Below are 10,203 nucleotides of genomic sequence, written 5' to 3'. Positions count from 1 at the left end.
TGTCCAGAGGGCAGAGCGCCAATTCAGTTCTGTTTTCGCTGGGAGAACAAGTACTGCAGGCTCCTTTGACTTGCCAATTTGCATTTCTTGAAGGTGTGAGAAAGTGTCCAGATCAGCATTTCAATGAATGGAGGTGGGGGAAACTGGGATACATTTATTTATTTAATTTTATTTGACTTATACGCCGCCCTTCCTGCAAGTGGGCTCAGGGTGGCTTCCAACAAATATATTATTAAAACACAATAAAATATTTTTACAAATAGCATAAAACCCAATATCAATACACAATTATACCAACAGCATAAAAATCTAGGCACCACCAAACAAATCTGGCCATTACAAACAGGGCCAGTGCGCCCATTGAGGCCAGGTAGGTGGTGGCCTCAGGGCATAAAGGCACCGGAGAGGCGCCAGAGGGGGTGTTGGGGGCGAAGGCGCGTGCTGCAGAGCTGGTGTGGCTGGCCCACAGCTGCTGCAGCCAGCCAGCCCTGTGCCGCTGCCGCTGCTGCCACCACACGCTCCCAGCCAGGCACAGCAGCCACGAGCTGCTGCCGGGGTGGCGTGCGGAGTGCGGAGCAGCTTCTGCCCACCACTCCAGCCATCTGCCGGCGAATGCCCCCGGCTTGCGCTGCGTGATGACGTCATCGCCTGATGACGTCATCATGCAGTCCGTGGTGTGCAAGTGCTGTGCGTGTGTGGGGGGAGGGTTGCCACGGGCGCCAGAAACCCTGGCGCCGGCAGTGATTACAAAGTCACCATAAACCACAGGCTCTGCCATGATGTAACTCCAGGGCAGCTGCGAAAGGAGGAAGCGGGAGTTAGAAGAGGGGACAAAAAGCTGGCACTCAGCCGAAGGCCTGGGGGAACAGCTCCGTCTTGCAGGCCCTGCAGAACTGTAAAAGGTCCCACAGGGCCTGGATCTCCATTGGGCGAGTGTTCCACCAGGCCAGGGGACAGGGCAAAAAAGGCCATGGCCCTAGTTGAGGCCGGCTGAATGTCCCTCGGTCTGGGGACCACCAGAATCTGTTTATTCGCAGAGCGCAAGGCCCTGCGGGGGGTATAATGGGAGAGGCGGTCCCATAGGCGGTCCCACAGGTCCCAGTCTGTGAAGGGCTTTAAATACTAAGACTAGTACCTTGAACTGGACCCAGAACTCAATTGAGAACCCGTGCAGCTGGTGTGATGCAGGGCGGATGCGAGCCCTAAACAGCGTCCCTGTAAGGACCCGTGCCGCTGCATTCTGGACCAGCTGTAATGTCCAGGTCAAGCCCACAGGCAGCCCAGCGTAGAGTGAGTTGTAGCAGTCCAGTCTAGAGGTGACCATTGCATGGATTACAGAAGCCAGGTCCTGGGACAAGAGAGAGGCGCCAATTGCCTGACCTGCCGAAGATGAAAAAATGCAGATCTGGCAACGGCCTCCATAGAAAGTTTGGCATCCAGGACCTCTGTCTTCTGGAGACTCAACTTCAGGCAACTCTGACACTACCATTCTGCTGCAGCATCCAAACACCGGGCCAAAGAGTCCAGGGCAGCATCTAACTGGTCATCCATTAACAGGCAGAGCTGGGTGTTGTCAGCATACTGGTGACAACCCAGCCCAAAGCTACTGACCCCCTGGGCAAGGGGGCGCATATATATGCTAAATAGCAGCGGGGAAAGAATCACCCCCTGAGGGACGCCGCACACCAAGGAATGGTGGGCAGGCATCTGTTCCCCTAGCGCCACCCTCTGTCCCCGACCGTGGAGAAAGGAGCTCAGCCACTGCAAGGCTGTCCCACAGATCTCCACAGTGGCAAGGCGGTGAGTCAAAAGATCGTGGTCGACTGTGTCAAACACTGCTGTAAGATCCAAAAATATCAGCAGTGCTGACCCACCTCAATCCAGGTATCACCACAGATCATCTGTCAGGGCAACCAGAGCCGTCTCCGTACCACGGCCGGGCCGGAAGCCGGACTGGAATGGGTCCAGGGTAGAGGAATCATCTAGGAATACCTGTAACTGTTCCACCATTGCCTTCTCAATTACCTTGCCCAGGAATGGAAGATTCGAAACTGGGCGGTAATTGGCTGGATCAACCGGATCCAATTATTTTTTTTTTAATAAGAGCTGCACCACTGCCTCCTTCAATGAGTCCAGGAAGACCCCGGAGCCCAAAGACAGGTGAATGATGTCAGCTAAATGGTCCCGGATCCCGGCATCACTGGCTCTCACCAGCCGTGACGGGCACGGGTCCAGTGGGCATGTGGTAGGCTTCACAGAGAGCAGGATCCTATACACCTCGTCCTGGGTGAGTAGCAGTTGAGGAGGAACTGATATCGAATGTGAGAATGTATTCACATTCCAGGCACTGTGTGAGCGAGTGCCTGGAAATTTCAAGTGAAATGAGGTTCACTTGAGTATCCCTAGCTACTTAGATACGTTTATTGCCACCTATTTTCAGAATTTTGAGGGCTGTAAAATTTTGAAACCCCCCCGCTCCCCCAGTACAGAAATGCTGCCTAAACTGCCCTGCAATTTCTTGCCAATTTAAAACACTCTTTTAACATTTTTTTATGAGCATTATCTGCTTTACAGTCAAAGGAGGACAGTAAAAAACCTGGGGGCACAAGTGGTTCTGAAACCTCGAGAAAGAAGGAAGAGTGAACAAGGAGTGACAATTATACACCCCAGCTCCAGGTGCCGAGTTTCACTGGGACGTCCCACGTATGTGGCCAGTGTGGTAAAGAAGTCTGGAGGCAGCTGGTGTGACTGCGGAGGAAGACGGAGTTGTAAAGGGAGGGATAGTCGATGCAGTTTCGAAGGCCCACAAACCACTTCTGCCGATACACAGCAGCTGCTGAACTCAGCGTGCTAGGGCGCAGTAGTTTCAGCCTTGAGAGAACAGCTGGTGTTTCGTGCCCATATGAAGCACCCAAGAAGAGGCAGCAGGCCCCGGACCAAGGTCCAAAGAGCCTAGCATCCTTTCCCCAACTGTGGGCAACCATATGCTTCCAGGGACCCCCAAGCACTGCAGGGTTAGCAGGCGGGGTGGCACAGAAAGCGGCGCTGTATTAGGGCTCTGCTTCCACGACAGATCTTAGAGCCAAACTACAAGTGACGCCTTACACAGGTTGGACACTTGTCAGCTTCCCTCAAGTTTTGATGGGAAATGTAGGCGCCCTGGTTTTACAGCTTGGCTCTCCATTACAGCTGCAAGACCAGGATGCCTACATTTCCCATCAAAACTTGAGGGAAGCCGACTAGTGTCCAACCTGTGTAAGGCGTCACTTGTAGTTTGGCTCTCAGGATGCACCAAAGGAATCAATCAAAACAACAGACCTTTCTTGGGGGGATTGGCCACAGAATGTGGTTTTCTCAGGTATTGTGCTTCTGCACATGGAAGCTCTACTAGCTCTCATGGCTAGTAGCCTGGGATAAATCCCTACAAATGTGTCCTACCTCTTAAAAACATTACATTTTGTGCCAGGGAATTTTACAAATTCATTATGTGTCAAGTGACAAATTTCTGTTCTGGACTGGTTACCAATCAGTTTTACTGGGTGACCCCCCCCCCCCAAATCCTAGCATTCTAACAAGGGGTGAAGAACCTCTCCCCCTCTCTCTCTAATTTTGTTATTGTGTATGCAAGAAAATCTGTTTAACCCATATGTTCATTTTAAAAGGCATCCTGTTAAACAACGCTTCTTGCTGAAATGGTGAAGAGTTATTATTAGAGTTGTGCATCACCTCACTCCTTGACATGTTGTGGTTGGCGCCACCTCTTGCGGCAGCCATTTTGTGCTTGCACCCACCACCCTGTGTCAGAATTCCAAGGTGCCCACAGGCTCAAAAAGGTTGGGAGCCCCTACCTGGGAGGGGAAGTCACTCTGCTAATTTACTGCATCAGAAGAAGGTGAATGATCCAATCATACCTGAGGCCAGAGTGCCCCGTTATGTCTTTGCTAGTCACTGATAGTTGCCCACCCTGAGGAAAAATGGAAGTCAACCAACAACATTCTTTCCAGTGTGAGCTCTAGCGTTTTTCTTCCCTACACAAGAACCTGTCTCGAACTTTCCAGATCATGGATTCCCTGTATTCCCTGGAGGGTGTGCCGTTCATCAAATAAACATCTACTGATGGTCCCTGACCCCAGGGAGGTCCATCCTGCCTCAACCAGGAACCAGGCCTTTTTGGCCCTGGCCCCAGCCTGGTGGAACTCTCTATCTGTGACAACTTGGGCCCAGTGGGACTTGCTGTCACTCCACTGGGCCTGTAAGACAGAGATGTTCCACCAGGTAGTTGAGGCAAATGGGTCTCCTATTTGGCCTCCTGCCAGAGAGGGGCATGTCCCCTCCGTGGTCTTTGCTTTTTTCATCCGTTGACTGTCACTGGCCTCCGCGGGCTCAAAATAACCATATACAGGACTGTGCGGTGTGCGCTACTGAAGGTGGACTTGTGAATTTGTCTTTGCTCCTTTTATGCTACCGTTTTTTTAATCTGTTTTATTTTTATGTCTTTTAAATCGATGTGATTCGCTCTGAGCCTGCTTGCGGGGAGAACAGACTATAAATCCAATAATAAATAAATAAAAATAAATATGGAGTACCCCGGTGCTGAGAGGCCTCTATGCGTCTAGGCACGTGTGCATGCATTCTCCGAGGGAAATGTGGCGGCTGCAATTGCAGCTGGGGAAACGGGAGCGAGTGGCAGAGAAAGGGTCAAGTTTGGAAGAGAGAGGCTCAACGGGTTCTTTGGACAGGTCTGGAAGTTTCTAGGTGGCCTCGTGGTGATGGAGTAAATGGGGTTCCAGTTTTTCCCTGGTCCACAAGTATTGCTTACACCCTTATCCAGCCTGTACAATCTTTCCTCGCTGAATTAGAAGCTGGAACTCAGAGCCAAGCTACAAGTGACGCCTTACACAGGTTGGACACTTGTCAGCTTCCCTCAAGTTTTGATGGGAAATGTAGGCGTCCTGGTTTTACAGCTTGGCTCTCCATTACAGCCGCAAGACCAGGATGCCTACATTTCCCATCAAAACTTGAGGGAAGCTGACAAGTGTCCAACCTGTGTCAGGCGTCACTTGTAGCTTGGCTCTCATTCTCCTGTGGGGAAGAGACAGCCGAAAGCCTCCTTGCAGTCTTGGTCATTGTGACCCCAAGTTGCCCCAGAGTTTGATGTTGCAATGTGGGAGGGGGCGGGAGATGTGAGCAATGGAAGAGATGGCCAGTTGCTAACTTTACTTCTCGTGTTAGTTCTTCTTTCTGGGGGTCACAAGAAGAAAAGCAGCTGACGTTGCTTGCCTGAGATGAGCCAGCTGCTCGGACGAACAGGCACGCGTGCCTGCGTCAGAGATGCTTTGGCTGAGGCAAAAATCGAAAATCCTGACTTCCTTCCACCCAGCTGCAGGGTAGCAACCAACAGGCACTGCTTTCACTTTGGGTTATTCTTGCGACCCAGCCCGGCCTCTCCTTTTTTTGTCTCAGATCAGCTTGAATGTCTCCCACCTGCTCCAGGTAATGTGGGGAGTTACAGTTCTACACAGAGGCCAAGAGCACTTTGCATTGCCACAAAAACAAAGGGTGCCCTGCCTGGCTTCCTGGGTGGAGCCAAGCTACAAGTGACGCCTGACACAGGTTGGACACTTGTCAGCTTCCCTCAAGTTTTGATGGGAAATGTAGGCATTTTGGTCTTGCAGCTTGGCTCGCCATTTAATTGAAGTTTACAGAGCGAGAGAGAACATGCAGTCGGGAGGGGAGTGCAGGCGTCGGGCTCTCACCGGGTGCCCCCCTTCCCCTCCACTGGGTGGGGTGGGGGGGTGTCTGTAAACTTCAGTTAAATGGAGAGCCAAGCTGCAAGACCAGGATGCCTACATTTCCCATCAAAACGTGAGGGAAGCTGACAAGTGTCCAACCTGTGTCAGGCATCACTGGTAGCTTGGTTCTCAAGTCTCTGGGAAAAGAGTTACTCAAATCCATGATCGAGCAGACATGACTCCATAGTACAGCCTCTGCTTTCATGCGGAAGGTACCAGGTCCAATCCCAAATTAAAAGGATCGGGTAGGCAGTGCTATGGGAGACCTGAACCTGAAACTTTGGAAAGCTGTTGCCAGTCTGAGCAGAAAATACTGACATCGTGGACTGAAGGTCTGACTCAGCAGGCAGCTTCCAAGTGCAATCTTTGGCAACTCCTGTTAAAAGATCTTCAGTGGTGGGGTTGGGAATGGCCTTTTTCTACCTGGGACCGTGGAAAACTGCTGTCCAGTTCTAAGCGAGATGGATTAGTGGCTGGATTGGGGGAGGGGCATAGCCCAGCATCCTCTTTGTTCGCAGAAAGTCTCAGAGCTAAGCTACAAGTGACGCCTTACACAGGTTGGACACTTGTCAGCTTCCCTCAAGTTTTGATGGGAAATGTAGGCGTCCTGGTTTTACAGCTTGGCTCTCCATTACAGCTGCAAGACCAGGACGCCTACATTTCCCATCAGAACTTGAGGGAAGCTGACAAGTGTCCAACCTGTGTCAGGCATCACTTGTAGCTTGGCTCTCATATTCCATTCCTGGCATCTCCGTTTTCCAGATGTTGGGAAAGTCCCTGCTTGCGACCATGCAGAGTCACTGCCAATCGATGCATTTTTCCCTGGGTTTGTCTCCGCATCAGGTCAGCAGATATGGTCTGAGACCCTGTGCTTCTGAGGCATGCAGGGGCTGGGTTCACATCAGGAGGACCACAGGATGTGGGAAGAAGGTGATTAAGCCTCCCCCTGTGTCATCTTTCCACCCTGAAACTGCCCAAGGGAGCAGTCACCATTTGCCCGGCTGGGGAAACCTACATGCACCCTATCCATCCAAGTCAGGACTCCCAGAGGAGACAATACTGATCTAAGCAGACTGACTCAGGGTGGAAATACACATTGAGAAGTACCTAGGGACGCTCGAGTGAACCTCATTTCATGTATCTCTCCCCTACCCCAACTTCCCAGGCACTCGCTCACACAGTCACACTTCCATTTGCTCCACATGCATTCATGCATTCAATATCAGTTTCTGCTCAACTGCTAACAGTAGCTCAGGCTGTTTACTACTGCCAAATCCCCAGCTCCCCCCACCTCCCACAGCCATTCGTTGAAATGCAGATCTTGACACTTTCTCACACTTTAAAGAAATGCATATTTTGGCCAGTCAGAGGGGCCTAAAGCACTTGCTCTGCAGTGTCCATCCCTGAGAGTTCTTGCTGAGAAAACACAACTGAGACTCGGTGGCGGCATTCGTACTCCCTTGCAAATGCAGTCGCCCAAAGGGAGCTCCCATGAAAGCGGCATTCACCTGTGCCGAGCAAGAGACAGCCTGCGAGTGAATTGAGGACAACACACAAAATCCTGCACTTGAGCGTCCCCAGGTAATTGGCAACGTGTCTTTCCACTCTTGGTATAGGCCAGATGTATTCGTCCATCTATGTAAGGTTCAAAGCCAGCTTTGAGGGAATTATTATAGAATCAAAGATTCATAGAATCATAGGGTTGGAAGGGACCTCCAGAGACATCTAGTCCAACCCCCTGAACAATGCAGGAAATTTCTAAATACCTCCCCCACCTCACACACAGCGACCCTTACTCCATGCCCAGAAGGTGGCAAAACGCAGTCAGGATCCCTAGCCAAACTGGCCTGGGAAAACTGCTAAACCCCAAAGCTGCGATCAGCACCAGCCTGGTCATGTAAGAAGGGGCCGCAAGAACTAAGCAATGATGTAGCCCTTCCTGCCCTCCCCCTCATGACCTGCCCAGGTTCACAGAATCAGCATGGCTGTCAGAGGGCCATCTGGCCTCTGCTTAAAAACCTCCAAAGAAGGAGAGCCCCCCCCCCCATCTCCTGAGGAAGCCTGTTTCACTGAGGAACCGCCGTCAGAAAGTTCTTCCTAATGTTTAGCTGAAAACTTTTTATTTAATTTCAGCCCGTTGGTTCTAGTCCTAGCCGAGGACCAGAGATTCTCTAAAAGAATCAATGATGCATGGAAACAAATACACAAGCAGGGCAATGGTTGTGGGAACCTCTGGCCTGCAAAGCTGGATTCCCTTGTTCCTGCATTTCTGTGTTTGTTGGCTCTTCCCAAAGTCCAGCAGCAATTCCTGCTCGCTGCCTAAAGTCATCGTGGCAATCGGCTGGTTGCAACAGTCAACAAGATATCTCCCCGCCCTGGCACGGCTTAGAAGTGTCAGCTTTGGGTCCATACCTAGGTAGGGATGAACCTAGACAGATGATGAGAGGGAGGGCAGGAAGGGCTATATCAGCGCTTAGTTCTTACGGCCCCTTCTTACATGCCCAGGGTAATGCTGATCCCCACTTGGGGTCAAGTAGTAATTTTCCCCAGGCCAGTTTGGCCAGGGATCCTGACAGTGTTTTGTCATCTTTTTGTTCCTAACAGATCTTGCCAGACCAACCTGGTTTCCTTCTTTGATCGAGTGACCAGCTTACTGGATCGGGGGAACTCTGTTGACGTGATTTATCTGGATTTCAGTAAAGCTTTTGATAAGGTCCCCCATGACATTCTGATGGGCAAACTGGAAGACTGTGGAGTGGACTATAGGGCAGTTCGGTGGATAGGGAACTGGTTGGAGGACCGTTGGAGGACCGCACTCAAAGAGTGGTGGTCAACGGCGTTTCATCAGATTGGAGGGAGGTGTCCAGTGGGGTGCCGCAGGGCTCGGTTTTGGGCCTGGTACTTTTCAATATTTTTATCAATGATCTGGATGAAGAAGTGGAAGGGCTGCTCATTAAATTTGCTGATGATACGAAATTGGGAGGAGTAGCAAACACCCAAGAAGATAGAATTAAAATTCAACAAGACCTGAATACTCTGGAGAAGTGGGCAGCTGTGAATAGGATGCAATTCAACAAAGACAACTGCACAGTATTACATCTGGGCCACAAAAATGGGAAGCACAAATACTGGATGGGGGATACACTTCCGGGCAGTAGTATATGTGAAAGGGATCTTGGGGTAAGAGTGGACTGTAAACTGAATATGAGCAGTCAGTGTGATGCGGTGGCAAAAAAGGCTAATTCAATCCTGGGTTGTATCAAAGGGGCCATAGCGTCGAAATCGCAGGAGGTCATAGCCCCTCTCTATACTGCCTTGGTCAGGCCGCACCTGGAGTATTGTGTGCAGTTCTGGAGGCCTCACTTCAAAAAGGATGTGGACAAAATCGAGAGGGTGCAGAGGAGAGCGACGAGGATGATCAGGGGTCTGGAGACTGAGCCCTACGAGGAAAGGCTGAGGGCCTTGGGAATGTTTAGTTTGGAGAAGAGGAGGTTGAGGGGGGACATGATTGCTCTCTTTAAATATTTGAAAGGCTGTCGTTTGGAGGAGGGCAAGGAGCTGTTCCAGTTGGCAGCAGAGGGTATGGTGCGAAGCAATGGGCTAAAACTACATGCACAAAGGTACCGGCTGGATATTAGGAAAAACTTTTTCATGGTCAGAGTAGTTCAAAGGTGGAATCAGCTGCCTAGGGAGGTGGTGAGCTCCCCCCCCCCCACTGGCAGTTTTCAAGAAGAGGCTGGATGAATACTTGTTAGAGATGCTTTAGGCTGATCCTGCACTGGGCAGGGGGTTGGACTAGATGGTCTGTATGGCCCCTTCCAACTCTATGATTCTATGATTCTATGATCTTCTGGGAATGGAGCCGGGGTTAATGTGTGTGTGTGGGGGGGGGGAGTTGTGAATTTCCTACATTGGGAGTTCAACTAGATGACCCTGGTGGTCCCTCCCCACCCTATGATTCTATGAGTCCGACTTCAACCCTAGAATATTTGTGTGCTACATGAATTCCTTCAGCCTATTAACCAAGCTGCTGAGAAAAACTGTAGCCATGGAAGAATCCTGCCAAGATTGCTTATTCTCTCCCGGCTGATTATAATTGGTTTAAACCTGTGGATCTATTTAACTGCCAGTGATTTCCCTTGGCTCTGACCTTCGCCAATACTAGAGGCTTGCATCTGTGAAGGCTCCTTCCACCCTGGGAATTGTGGCCCTTAGTAGAACATAGCCTCAGGATCCAACATAATCTGCATGCAGAGGATGGGGGCATATTTCTTCTTGCAGAGGTTTTTTTCTTAGTTAGGTAAAGGTAAGGTAAAGGTAAAGGTAAAGGTAAATGACCCTGTGCAAGCACCGAGTCATTACTGACCCATGGGGGGACGTCGCATCACTATGTTTTCTTGGCAGACTTTTG

The sequence above is a fragment of the Eublepharis macularius genome, chromosome 1 (assembly GCF_028583425.1).
Source record: "Eublepharis macularius isolate TG4126 chromosome 1, MPM_Emac_v1.0, whole genome shotgun sequence".
Taxonomy (NCBI): Eukaryota; Metazoa; Chordata; class Lepidosauria; order Squamata; family Eublepharidae; genus Eublepharis; species Eublepharis macularius.
Note: the sequence above shows the minus strand (reverse complement) of the source record.